Genomic DNA, 14,418 nt, shown 5'->3' on the forward strand with positions numbered 1-14,418 from the left:
CATCTTAAGCAGTCGCGGCCGCTACCTCTCACCAGCTGTGGGGTGGGTGGGGAGAAGAAGCAGGGGGTTATTATCATTATATTTCTTACATTTCTTTTGCTGCATCAAGGCAGCGGAGGAGCCACCACTGACCTTAGGTTTGAATATTGTAGGGTTGAAAGTTCAAATAAACTTGACAGAGTCGTTTGCTATCATTGGTCTGGATGATGTATTTTTTCAAGAAACTTTGGCTGCCTCAAAATCCTTTGAAAGAGCTTTGCTTGTCACTTTATTATGACAATCCTTTCATGATCTTAGCAGGCTAAGGGCGGCTTGGCAACATGGGGGTATAGTCACAAATGTTGGAACACGGCAAATTTGGCAGTGGAGCGATCCAACCTTTTCAAAACGCAGGGATGCATTGTATTTACAACAAAACGGTGCACCCTTGTGTTCTCCCTAGTGCTGGCCCTGACATTAACTGCCTAGCGCCAATGCTGGTACACTTGCATCATAGTGCGTGGGTGCCTGCGTTTAAGGGAATGATAGTTTATGTGCAGGAAGGTGTTTCTTCACATTAACAATCCACAATGGCTATTTGTTCCTTCCACAGCCGGCTTTAGAGCTGGTGGTGCCCAGTGCGACAATGTTTGTTGGCGCTCCCCAATGAACACGTTCGTCATGGATTCCTCCACTAACACTCTTTAACAGTGCCCCTCAAGTCCCCATCACCACACTCTTGCTCTGATGCATATAATTAGGTTCATAGCACCGCTCACAGCAGTGTATAGTATCAGAGCAGTTTACATCACACACACATTACATAGAGACAATCAAGCATACATGTGTAAATCAGTGTATAGGAATGTTAAATAAGACAGAAGACTAACATGTGTAGGCGTTACATGTCACCCATAATGATAGACAACATAGTTTAATAGTGCTTGGCTTTAAGAAGCACAAACTCTGAATTCAGAACATAACACCATAGTTGGGGGTTGCATTTAATAATAAGATTTATTTTTTTACCAAAATGAACCCTTTTTGCAACATTAGAACAATGAAAGACTTGGGGAAAAATCATAATGCTCTAATCTATACCTTGCAGTTTGCATGCAGCTCTTTGATCACAGTTATTAGTTCACTGTTCTATATTAGTGTTTTAACTTATGCACTGCAAGTAACAAAAGAATCTCTCTGACAAAAGCAGTGACCTATTTACATTATATGCTCTTTGTGATCTGCGTGGTACACATTCTTTGCATTAGTCATATTATTTTTGTTACCTTAGGATGTATCAAAATGTCCATTAGACAAACCTCCGATCTCCCTACAGGAAGAATATTAATCAGCAGAGTTATCCTGACATTTGTATTGTTGTATGAAAATGTCTGGAGTCAGGAAAGGTGGCAGCAGGTGCTTTTAAAACTATAATATACTTGCCAACACTACGGCCCCCAAAGTCAGCACTCCGTGCAGTGGCACCGGTCGCACCACCCTAGAGCCTAGGGCCCTGGCTACTTCTATGTGTGCTGCATTCTGTAGCACTCATAGAAGTAGCAAATCGTCATTGTTTAATGATTGTTATGTGCACATACATAATTATTAATGCCATTTTGCTCTTTCTATGTGTGCTGCAGAATGAGGTGAAATAAAAGTATTTCTCCTCGTTTCACCATTCTAACACCTGGTGTTAGTTTTTGGCGCTGCCTCAGATTTACACCTCCTCGTAAATCTGGGGCAGCGTCAAAAAGCAATGGGTGTTGCGGTGGAACGCCCACAGCAACACCCACTGCACGCCCCTTTCATGCTAAGTGATGCATGTAAAGGGGCCTTATTTATAAGTCAGTGTTAAGCCACAAAAAGAAGCTTAACCCTGGTTTGTAAATATGGAGAAGGGCATAACGCCACCAGAGCTTCATAAAAAGTGACGTTCTAGGGGTGCTATCTCCTTGTAAATATACCCCATGGTTTAAGAAATTGCTAAATGCTACAATTGCATCCTTAAACACACAATGTCAGTTTATTCAGGGGTTTCAGTTCAAATTCACAGCTGACTTCTTTTGTTCTTAATAATTTCTACAAAAATGATTTTCATATTCTAATATTAGCAGCTAACAATTTCTGTTTATATTTACTGATGAACTGTTTAACCCAAATAATTTGCACTGCAGTAGGGCATATCTTGTCCTTTGTAGCAATGTTAACTCTAAACTGCAGGCTGGGATCTCCATCTTCAACCAGTTGGGCCCTCACTTTATTGAGGGTGCGATCCTGGACTCTTGTGGTTCCAGAGGGAATTAACCTTTTAATTTCATCAGCAAACTAGATCTGGTAAATATTCACGATTACAACGGCAGCTGTTCCATTCCCACCGACATTTTCTTTTCCCACGGTCTCCTAAATAACTCTTTATCTGGCAAAAATATTGAAAATTCTTTTAGTGGCCACAATCCACTCACTGCTGTTTTCTTTCCTCCACTATTCAATTTTCACTACCTACTGAAGGATAACTATCAACTTACCCCAACCCCTGATGGTCTTATGTTGGTCTAGAGCAGTGATACTCAAAGTATGGCCCGATGACTACTTGCGGCCCTTATTACCCTTGGATTCCACGCCCTGTGAACAACAGCACTCGGCTGCTGTTTACTTGACAGAGCCTTAACATTCCGAAAGATGTTAAATAAACGGGCAAGGATTTATTTACTCGCAAACTGGAAGTAAAAGAGAAGAAGGAAATAAAGTGTCCCGCACCTCTAATCTTTAGGAACACATTCATTTTCAAAAATATCTTTGAATGAACTTGTAAAAATGTGATTAAGTAGCTATAAAAATTTAAAAAGTGGATTTCATTAACATGCAGAAGCATTTCAACTTATTACATCAGATTAAATCAGTACTTTGAGTATTTTTTTTTTAGTGATAATTTTCAAAAATGAATGTAAAAAAGCTCATGGCTCCTCCCACCTTGACAACAAGTCCAGTGAACTAAGAGGTAAGTCAGTTGTCATTTGGACCCCCAAGGGTCACCTGGATGATTACTATACATGGACAACATTATAATTTGTTCAATCAAGCATAAGGGAATGTTTTGCACAGTGCACATTATGAACTAATGTATTTCATGGTGCTCTTAAATGTCATAATGAAAAAAGAAGAGGCAAATTGAAATAAAATCATTGCCTAAGATCAAACAATGTGGTCAAGTGGGGAAGCTGGGATTGATTGCAAGATTTCTGTTTTTCACATTGTGTAGTTCTATTTCATTCCAATTCTATAATAAAGTTACTTCCTTTTTTACACAACTTGAGAAAGCTCACTGCAAAGTGATGTAGAGGGTTGGCAAGTCAGTTACAGCATAATAGTATTGTTAAATCTATGACTCTTGTAGAGACTAAACACACCATTTAGAGGACAGTATGGAACGAAACTCTCATGATAACTCCATGACTGGCTGTTCACATCATGTACATGCTTCGCATTCCCTACGCCCATCTAACATCCCTCCCCAAGTCCCACTCCTAGCATGCTGGAATTAGTGTGTCTCTCAGGCACACCACACAACATACTTGTTGTCCCCTGGAAAAATGTTTACTTGTAACCATGGTCAGGAGACAAGATGATCCTTGGGGTTTTTTACAGTTACTTATTCAACCATGCTCTGGCCTCATTGATTTTTGTCTGTCAGAAAGTGCCACTGATTACCTTCTATTAACCATCTTTGTTGATCTTTGTTGTGCAATATATTCATCCTTACTTAAGGCGAACCATTAACCAGCTCACTCTACTATTAAGTAGTTACATTCCACTTACTCAGCTGCAAGGAGGTGTTAGACTCTGCCCACTCTGCAGTGTCACCCTTAAACCTGATGCCTTCACCCCTTCTGTTTTCTGAACCCATGTTTGTTGGCTTTTAGAACTCTCACACTTTGCAACTTCTAACCAGTGCTAAAGTGCTTGTGCTCCCTCTTAAAAAAAATATGAAATTGTCTTACACCCAATAGGAACATATAATTTAATTGTAAGTCTCTAATAAAGTGGTAGCAAATGTACTCATGCCTTGCAAAATAAATGCTACCAGTGGGCCTGCAGTACTTATTCCTTTTTAAACAGGTCCCAGGCCTGCCATTGTAACCTGTGTGGGCAGCTTTAAACTGCCAGTTTGACCTGGCAAAAAACCCAGTGTGCGTTGTATTTAAAACATTGGATGTGATTTGCGTTTTACAATTCCTGGTAGTGAGAAACTCTCATACTCGTTTTTCACTATTGCAAGGTCTACTTCATCTATCAAATAACACTGAGTTACCCTATTACATAATATAAGTGATAACCTTTGGTTGGGAGCAAGCAGAACAGTCATATTTAGTGTCTGAGTAATTGTAATTTAAAACCCTCTTTGATGGTAAAGTTAAATATTATGTTGCAATTATGGGGGGAGAAGCTGTCACCTACCACACTTGCACTTCAAAAGCACTGGCTCAGCTCACACACAAAGGGCTACACATAAACAGAGAAGCACGTTTGGGCATACCCAGCGCACTTAAGGCGAGGAATCAAAGGACAAACAATTGATGGACGGAATGTAGAACAAATCAAAACATTCAAGAGATCTGGGGTAAATCTATCATTCTTTTGCTCACCATGCCACCCCGGTTTACACTTGGTCATAATCAGTCTTAACCCTGTGCCTCATGGGAACATTTCAGCCCAAACTGCCAAGCCAGGTCCTCCCTGGACCAGAAACAAGCATCCTATTACCTGTTTGAGGTTTCACCCCTCATCAGCCAGGATAGCTTGAATCCAGTGGCACAATGAGCCCGGGACCCATGCCTGGGCATTCCCAGAGCACTTAGGGCGAGGAAGCAAAGGAAACACAATTGATGGATGGAATGCAGAACAAGCTATCCTGGCTGATGAGGGGTGAAACCCCGAACCCGGTCCTAGGATGCTTGTTTCCAGTCCAGGGAGGACCTGGCCTGGCAGTTCATGCTGGACAGTTCCCATTGGGTGCAGGGTCAAGAGTAATTTGCATATGGCTGGGTTCAAACTGGAATGGCATGGGGAGCAAAAGAAAACAATGTATTTAGGCCCAGATATCTATACTGGGGTGAATGTATGACATTGTTCTGCATTCTGTCCATCAATTGTTGTTTTTGCATTTGTCATCCGAAGTGGGACAGATATGCCCAGACGTGGGTCCTGTGCTCTCCATGCAAATGGAGTCAAGCTATCCTGGCTGATGAGGGGTAAAACCCTAAAACTGGTCCTAGGATACTTGTTTCCGGTACAGGGAGGACCTGGCCTGGCAGTTTGGGTTGGACTGTTCCCATTGGGTGCAGGGTCAAGACTGATTTGCATAGGCTTTGTTCAAACTGGAATGGTATGGGGAGCAAAAGAAAGGTGGATTGAGGCCCAGATCTCTATACTGGGGTGAAAGTATGATATTTTTCTGCATTCTATCCATCAATTGTTGTTTTTGCATTTGTCATTCCGAGGGATGATGGGTATGCCCAGACATGGGTCTCGTGCTCTCCATGCCACTGGAGTCAAGCAAACCTGGCTGATGAGGGGTGAAACCCCAAAACCGGTTCTATAATGCTTGTTTCCAGTCCAGGGATAACTTGGTCTGGCAGTTCAGACTTGACTGTTCCCACTGGGTGCAGGGTCAAGACTGATTTGTATATGGCTGAGTTCAAACTGGAATGGCATGGGGAGCAAATAACTATGGATTTAGACCCAGAACTCTGTTCTGAGGTGAATGTATGACATTGTTCTGCATTCTGTCAATCAATTTTTGTTTTTGCATTTGTCATCTAGAGTGGGACGGGTATGCACAGATGTGTGTCCCGTGCTCTCCATGCCACTGAAATCAAGCTATCCTGGCTGATGAGGGGTGAAACCCCGAAACCGGTCTATTAAATTCTCCAAACTCCAGTTCTTAAGTTCGTAGTCCTGGGGAGGGTGGTTTTACAGCGACTTCAAGAGTGGGCGGAAGACCATAACATATTATCTGATATACAGTTTGGCTTCCGGGAGGGCTTTGGTACAACAGAACAGGCACTGAATTTAAGCTTATTGATGGGAAAATATGTAACAGCAAAAAAAGGCAAACTGTACATGGTCTATGTCGACCTTTCCGCGGCATTTGACTGTGTTTCCCACTCAAAGCTTTGGTCTGTCCTCACTGATATGGGCATAGACCTAGCCCTGGTAAACCTCCTTCGTGCACTATACTCTAATGCTTCGTCCAGGGTCCGTTTTGGAACACAGGGCGAAATATCTGAGTCCTTTAGGGTGGAACGCGGTGTGAGGCAGGGTTGTGTCCTGGCCCCCTTTCTCTTCTCTCTCTATACCAATGGTCTGGAGGTGGAGATGTTGAAAGGGGCTCAGGACCTCCCTCGAATAAAAGACCGCCTCATCCCAGCGCTTCTTTACGCGGACGACGCAGTAATTATAGCGCGTACTCCGCGAGAGCTGCAGAAATCCCTTGATAAATACTCAAAGTTCATGGGTATTCTGGACCTTAAAATAAATATAAAAAAAACCTATGTGATGGTGGCAGGGAAGGACAGGAAACGGGGTAAGCCCATCTTCTTAGACAAGGAGAGGTTGGAATTTACTACTCAATATCCGTATCTTGGAGTCATGATTGACGAAAAGCTCAATTGGAAAGCGGCTATTGATGCTAGAAAACACCACCTCCTGCGAGCAATAATGGCCCTTATAAAATTTTCCCAAAAACTGGGTAAGAGACCACCTGCAGAACTACTTCGCATTTATGTAGCGAAGTGCCACTCCATCGCATTCTATGGGGCAGGTTTGTGGGGTCATAAAAACACGAATGTATTGCAAGTTGCAGAGAACGTTTTCATGAGATTTCTCCTGATGACTCCTAAACGAGTGTCTACTTTTTCATGCCACGCTGAACTAGGCATGGCCCACATCGAAGATTTGGCTAAAATCCAACCTCTGCTATTGTGGCGCCGTATTTGGACATCATCAAAAAATTCCTTTACAAAGGTGATTGTAGCAGACTGTATGTCTTTGGAGGATGTGGGTAAAATTGAGTGGCTGTTATACATAAAAAGGTTTTTTACTGATTTGGGTTGGACCAAATACTATGTTAACCCTGAATCTATGTCCGAGATCTCTAAAAAAGAGTTAAAAATCAGAGCTCTCTCTCACTTGGAAGAACTGCGGTTAACCAAGGAGATAAGTAAGACATCTGTTCAACACTCCTTGATTGTTGCGACCACTCTGAATATTGAACCATACTTGACCTATGTTGAGTCTCGATTTGAGCGCTTTCTGCTGATACGTTTCAGATTGAATGTCTTTCACAGGCTCGTAGCCTTTCCCATACGTAATTCTTGGAAAAAGGCTTCAGTGGTATACCCTTGTGATGAAATTTCAGAACAAACAACAATGCACACAGTTTTGTTCTGTAAGTTTTATGCTGACCATCGCAATTTATGGTTAACTCCACTGTTAAGAACTCTTGGTTTTAGAAGATGTCGTCCTGCTATGCTGCACCTACAATTTTTGAATACCATATTGATTACAAAAACCGTGGCCACTTTTCTAAAATGTATGTATAATCATAGAACAAATCTTGGCTGAAATAATCCCTGCTGCTCTAAATAATTGTATGTATTGAGTATATTGTGGGTGATATGTTCTTTGTACTTGCTTTTATGGTTATAACTGTTTTTTATATAACCAAATAAAGATTTATTATTAAAAATAAAGTAAGCATATCATTTATTTGCAGCACGGCAGGGGCATCCGCCCAGGTTAAGGTCCAGATGCAACTGGAGCAACAGTGTGGAACATACCTTAGCCAGCACTCCATACAGAATATAGAATAAATTACAAAGATATACAAGGCGCATGCTAGGGATGGCAGGCTATGTGGATGATGTAATAATAAACAGTGCAAGAATTATGTAATTAAATGCACAACGCATGAATGTACGATGTAACACATCCCCCTTATTAAATAAAGAAAAGAAGATGAGACAATAACATAAGGAAGCAAGTGCTAAACAAAATCATTAAACTTTTTGGGAAATTGATTTAAGCGGTTAGACACTTTGACCCCTGAAGCAACTGTCTCATTGCTCCACCTACCATGTAAGTTTTCAGCATGTACATCACAGTGGTTTACATCACAAAAGTCATTCGCTTTTGATCATGGCATTTTGCCATACTTCTGATATTCCAGACCTTTCCATCCTGAGTAATGACGCTATTGCTGAACACTTTTTTGACCTGCATGGCTTTGCCAAACTTATTGGAACCTTTATTGATGAAACCAGGTTTTAAAATCCTGACCCAATCACCAACCTTAAACTTGTGTACTTTTGTTCTCCATTTATCATACCATTTTTTAGTCTTGTTTTGTTAATTTCTACCCTTTTTGCAGTGTCATGTATGCACTCATTTCATTTTCAAGCCCAAAACCCTTGCTCTTTTCCTTGAACCACCATGGACACACGCTGGAAGCTGGATCTCTTCCCTTTAGCAATTTGAACGGACGGATTTCAGTGGTGGATTGCGTAGTAATACGATAAACCCACAATCGTTCTCTTAACAAACTCAACCAAATGCCACCCTGTTTGAGAGAATCGGTGACAAAACCCTTAAGAACACGGTTAAAGTGCTCGACCTGTCCATTTCCATATGGTTCATAAAGGGATGTGAACTTATAACTAATACCACAACTCTTTAGAAATACCTCCATCTCGGATGAAGTCAGTTGCACTCCATTGTCAGAGACCAAAATGTATGGACATCCCTCTCATGCAAACACTTCTTTGAAATAATTAATGACCACACTTGTGGTGGCTTGTGAAACAAATTTCACCTCTGGCCATTTAGAATGATAGTCAATTAAGACTAACGCAAAACGGGAACTTTCGGGCAAAATGATATCGAAAGCAATCTTCTGCCAGGGTTCTTTCAGCCACTTAACCATTCTTAAGGTAGGAGTATGTATTTTTAGCATCTTTTCACTAGATACACAAACTCATTGCATACTCTGACTATCCGATCAATACACCTATCCATACCGGGCCACCAGAAGTAACTTCTAATTAAGCATTTCATGGAAGATATACCTGGATGTGTTTTGTGAGCAATCTTAGGTATGATATTTTGCATCCTTTTTGGAGGAACACACTTTCCGGCTTTAAAGATTAAATTACCCTCCAACTCATCTGAAACATTAAATAAAGGTAACATTTCTGACCTTACGTCATTCTTCTTTGGCCATCCTTCAATTACAAATTTCTTTAAATCACTCCACATGTCATCATTTCGTTCACTTTCTTCCCAAGGCAGCTCAGTGATTTCATGGAACTGTAATGGGACAATGTTATTAATGCTTACCACAAAATCACACTCCTTAATCACACTTACACTATTTTGGCCACAAGGTAAGCATGATCGAAAACCCGCCGTGACTTTTATTTTTCCAGAAGCATATTTGATTCTGAAATTGTATTCCTGAAGCCTTGATGCCAGTCTTGCAATCCTGGCTGTAGAATTCCACCCTCCTCCAGCAGATAGAATATTCACTAAGGGCTTGTGATCTGTTCTCAAGGTAAATTTACTGCCCCAAACATAGATTCTGTAATGCTCAATGGCCCACACGCACGCAAGAAGGTCCCTTTCAATCACTGCATAATTGCGTTCTGTTCCATTCAAGGTTCTGAACGCAAACGCGAGATTCCACTCTTCTCTACCATCCTTTTGTGACAAAACACCACCAAGACCATATAGACTGGCATCGACCGTAATAATGCATTCCTTTCTCATGCGGAATGGTCTCAAGGTGGGTGCACTCACAATATCTTTTTTGATGTCCTCAAAAGCTTTTTGTTGCACCTCTAACCTTTCATAAGTTACATTGTGTCTTAGTAATTTTCTCAACGGTTCCATTTTTGTTGCAAAAGTTTCTAAAAACTTGCCATAATACTCGCACATACCTGCGAAAGATAAAAGTTGTTCCTTATTGTTGAGTGACTGAGCATTGAGAATGGCATCAACATTGGATCTTTTAGGAATTACTCCGTCACCAGACAAAGTGTGTCCAAGGTACTCAACTGATCGTTTAAACAATTTTCATTTGTGTGCCTTCAGTGTAGGGCCATGACTTTCCAACCTTTTACATACCTCATTTGAATGAATCTCATGCTCAATTTCATCCTTTGAAAATATCAAGATATCATCTTGGAAACACATTATGTAGTTATCTATATCGCCGAAAATTTGAAACATTACTCTTTGAAAAACCGACGCAGCTGATGCCAGTCCAAAAGGCATTCTTGTGTATTGATAGAGCCCCTGTGGTGTGATAAAAGCTGTGTACTTTTTTGACTCCTCTGTGAGTTCTATTTGGTGTATGCAGATCTTAAAAATCTGTGCACCTTCGAACATTGGAGACAACTTCATTTATGTTGGGTAGTGGGTGGCAGCCTATGACAATGTTGGAGTTTAATGCTCTTAAGTCCACACACACCCTCAACTTTTGATCCGGTTTACATACTAAAATGATGGGTGAAACCCATTCAGATGACTCTATGGTTTCAATGATGCCTTCATTTGATAATTCTTTGAGCATGTCTCTTAATTCATCTCTTGTGTTAATGGGCACTCCCCTCAATTTTTGTTTTATGTGTAAAATTCTTCAATTTGCCTAACTTATCACAAAAAACCTTGTTATAGGTATTAATCAATTTTTCTTCTTTACCATAGGTAACATTTGCAGTAATATTAGCAATCTTATCCATATCCTATTCCTCACATAATGATACAGGTTCACTGGACCGTGGTTTAGGATAATACTTAATTTCCACTGGTCACGCCAACCCAAAACATTCACCCCTTTCACTGCAATATATAGTTTTATCTCTGCGCATCTCACTTTAAGTATAAAGGTACTTGGAAGAACCCTTCCATCTCAATCCTAGACCCATCAAAGGTCTCAGCTACAATGTCAGATTATTGTAATTGACCATAATCACATTGGTTAAGCATTTTTTCTTTGTAATATTGTGAAGTGATAATTGTCCAAGGTGAACCAAAATCCACCAAGAGTTCTAAATCTGTTCCTAAGACCTGCACAGAGCATTTAGGGAATCTCATGATCATTTCCCTATTATGTCTGTTGTTGATGATTGACACAACAAACCCTTTGTTAGACTCTGAGATTTCTCTAATGCTAGTAACTTTGCTTGCCTCAGACATGCAGAAGACTGCACCCCGTGTCTGCTCAGGGTGACGTCTATTGTCCCTGCATGCATTTCCAAAATGCCCTATTCTGCCGCAATTTTTACATTCTCTGTTAAAAGCCGGACATCCTGGGAATGATGCTACATGAGATCTACTTCCACATCTATAACACACATTATGACTGAAAAGAGTATCATTTCTCTTATTTGCATAGCTATTGCTGTACTTTGGTGAAATGTGTTTCCCTTGTGGAACATCATTCTTATACTCTTTCTCAACTTTAACTACATAAATTTCCTCCTTAGTTACAGTCATACTAGCATTTTGTCTAACTGTTTTCATCCACTTCTCAGATTGTTCCAAAGCTTTTGCTGTGGATATGGCTTCTGCTAGTTTTGGATCTCCCATGACCCATAACTTCTCTTGTATTTTTTTGTTCCTTACATGCACAATAATTTGGTCCCGCATCATTTCATCTGCCATTGAGCTAAAATTACAGTGCATGCTTAAAGATCTCAAAGCTGTAAAAAAGTCATCAAACAATTGTTATTCTTTTTATGCCCTAGTGTAAAATTTAAACCTATGCAAAGCAATGTTTGTGATGGTTTTGAATCTTTTCTCCATTCTAGTCAAAGCTTCAACATATACATTCATGTGATTACCTTCTCCTCCTCTTTCGTGCATGGTGATTTGAGGTAACGCCCTGAAAATTACTTGTCCCTCAGAGCCTAGACAATGTAGAAAAATACTTTTCTTCCTTTCTGAGCCCATGCTTTCCCCATCTATAACCTTCATATAAGTAATTAATTCTTCTTTCCACCTTGACCAAGGTATTGGTGGATCACCTTTCATTTGTAGAAATTTGGCTGGTGGATCAAATTGCGTTTTTTCTTGTTTTTGTAAATATAAGCAATTAATTAATAAGAAATTTGTTTTGCCAAATGGAAATAGTTGTTTGTTTATCCGTCTGTAAACTTGTTGAATTATATAGCCATAAAGTAATATCATCGATATAAGGTAAATAAATATTTAAAAAACTAACTTCTTGTAAGTAAAACAGTGAATGCGGCACAAATTCACTCACCGCGATGGTGAAACAATGAAATTATTGAAGAAAACACACACAGCGATGTGTCTTTGTTAAATAAACACACTCACCGGTGCACAGTGCAGGGTTGCTATGGAGATGGCAATATGGCCGCCACGTCGCATTGCACGCATTCAGGCTTGCCTGCATTGCCTGCAGTTGTTGGTAGAAGCAGACGGCTCCGCATGCTTCGCGCGCTGCTTTTATATATTTTCTAACTTAATGCCTAAATTCACTTTTAAAAGCTTTCTCAAATGCAAAAGTACTTTTAAAAAGCTTACGTGTTTGTATGTTCTGATGTGCACTTTTTAATAGTTTTTAAATCACTGCACCTACGTTGCTCTCACTTAATCATTTTTAAACTATTGTGCCTACCTGTTGTGACGGTGTGCTGCGTGTCTCTGCACCTCCCCGGTCCACCACAGCCATTAGGGCTGATTGCTGTGGAGGGAGTACTGCTCTGACCCGGCCGGCGTGGTTTCCCACATCCACTTCCGGGTGCTGTCTCACTGCCGCAATTTTGCCAGGGGAGCGGTCTAGTCTCTACACCCCCATTAGCTTCTCTTCCCACTGCCACCTTGGCAGCAATTCCCCCTATCTCTCAGGACAAGCTTCTTACACTGAGCACGAAGGTCAAATCAGGTTCCCCTCTGGATCCCATGAGGCCTGCCCAATTCAGAGACTGCTTACCGATACTTCTCACACCTTTATGTCATATAATTAATTCCTCTTTCTCCAAGGCGGTGGTGCCTTCGCCTTGGAAGCAAGCAAGTGTGGTCCCCTTGCTGAAAAAACCCTCACTGGACCCTACTAAGCCGGAACATTTTCGACCTATATCTCTTCTGCCTTGGGTCGCAAAAAATGCTGAGGCACACACCAATAACTTCCTCTCGAGCTTTCTGAACAACAGCGGTACTTTAGACCGCTCCCGGAATGGTTTCCGTCCTGGTCACAGTACCGAGACCGCGCTCTTAGCAGTGAGTGAACATCTGCGGACCATTCTGGATGAGGGACAAACTGCGGCTCTGATACTGCTCGATCTCAGCGCTACGTTCGACACGGTCTCCCATCAGATCCTCCTGCGTCGCCTAGAGGAGGCGAGGGTGGTCAGTCTGGCACTGGAGTGGTTTTGCTCCTTTTTGTCTGACAGAGCTTTCCAGGTCTCTGCCCCCCCTTCCTCTCTCTCGCGTATTCCATCAAGCAGGGGGTACCTCAGGGCTCGGCACTTAGCCCTGTTCTATTCAACCTCTACGTCCAACCACTGGCGGGAGTGGCGCGGGACCATGGCCTTACCATGGTTTCGTATGCTGACGACATGCAGCTGGTGGTGGCCCTCTCCGATGACCATTCTCGGAGCGCCACGCTGTTCTGGAACGGGCTAGAGGCGGTAGCACGTTGGATGACCACCAACTGCCTTCAACTTAATGCCAGCAAGTCAGAAGTGTTGTTGGTGGGGAAAGACAAGGGGCTCTGGAGTACGCAGTGGTGGCCGGCGTCCTTGGGCAGTGCCCCCACCCCTAAGCTGGTGGTGAAGAACCTTGGGATCTGGCTTGACTCCACTCTTAGGTTCCAGGACCATACTAAAAGATCGCTGGTACCTGCTTTGGACTCCTACGGGGCCTGAGGCCCATATTGGGTTTCTCTGACCCATCCACACGCCAGTTGATAGTACATTCTGTCCAGACTAGACTATGCTAACTCACTGATGTTAGGCGCTGTTAGACCTGGCACCATTGGCGTGGGTCTCCCTTCCATTTGTTGCTGTTGCCTAATGTGTTTTTGCTGGTGTTAGATGCTTTGGGCACTGTGCCACTGCTGTCCAGTGCCACAGTGCAAGTGCTCCCTACTATAAATGAATGTATTGATTAGTGATTCCATGATTGACTGATTTGGTTTACTTGTCAGACCCTAGTATGGTGTACTGAGTGTGCCCAGGGCTTGTAAATCCAAATGCTGCTGGTGGGCTTGCAGCACTGGTTGGTCCACCCACAGAAGCAGCCCTGTAAAATGTGTCTAAGGTCTGCCATTGCAGAGCCTGTGTGCAGCCTGGTACTGTCATGCTGACTGGGCAAGTGCACCAACTTGCCAGTCCCTAAACCTTCCCTTTTCTTCAT

This window comes from Triturus cristatus, chromosome 11 (assembly GCF_964204655.1).
Source record: "Triturus cristatus chromosome 11, aTriCri1.1, whole genome shotgun sequence".
Classification (NCBI taxonomy): Eukaryota; Metazoa; Chordata; class Amphibia; order Caudata; family Salamandridae; genus Triturus; species Triturus cristatus.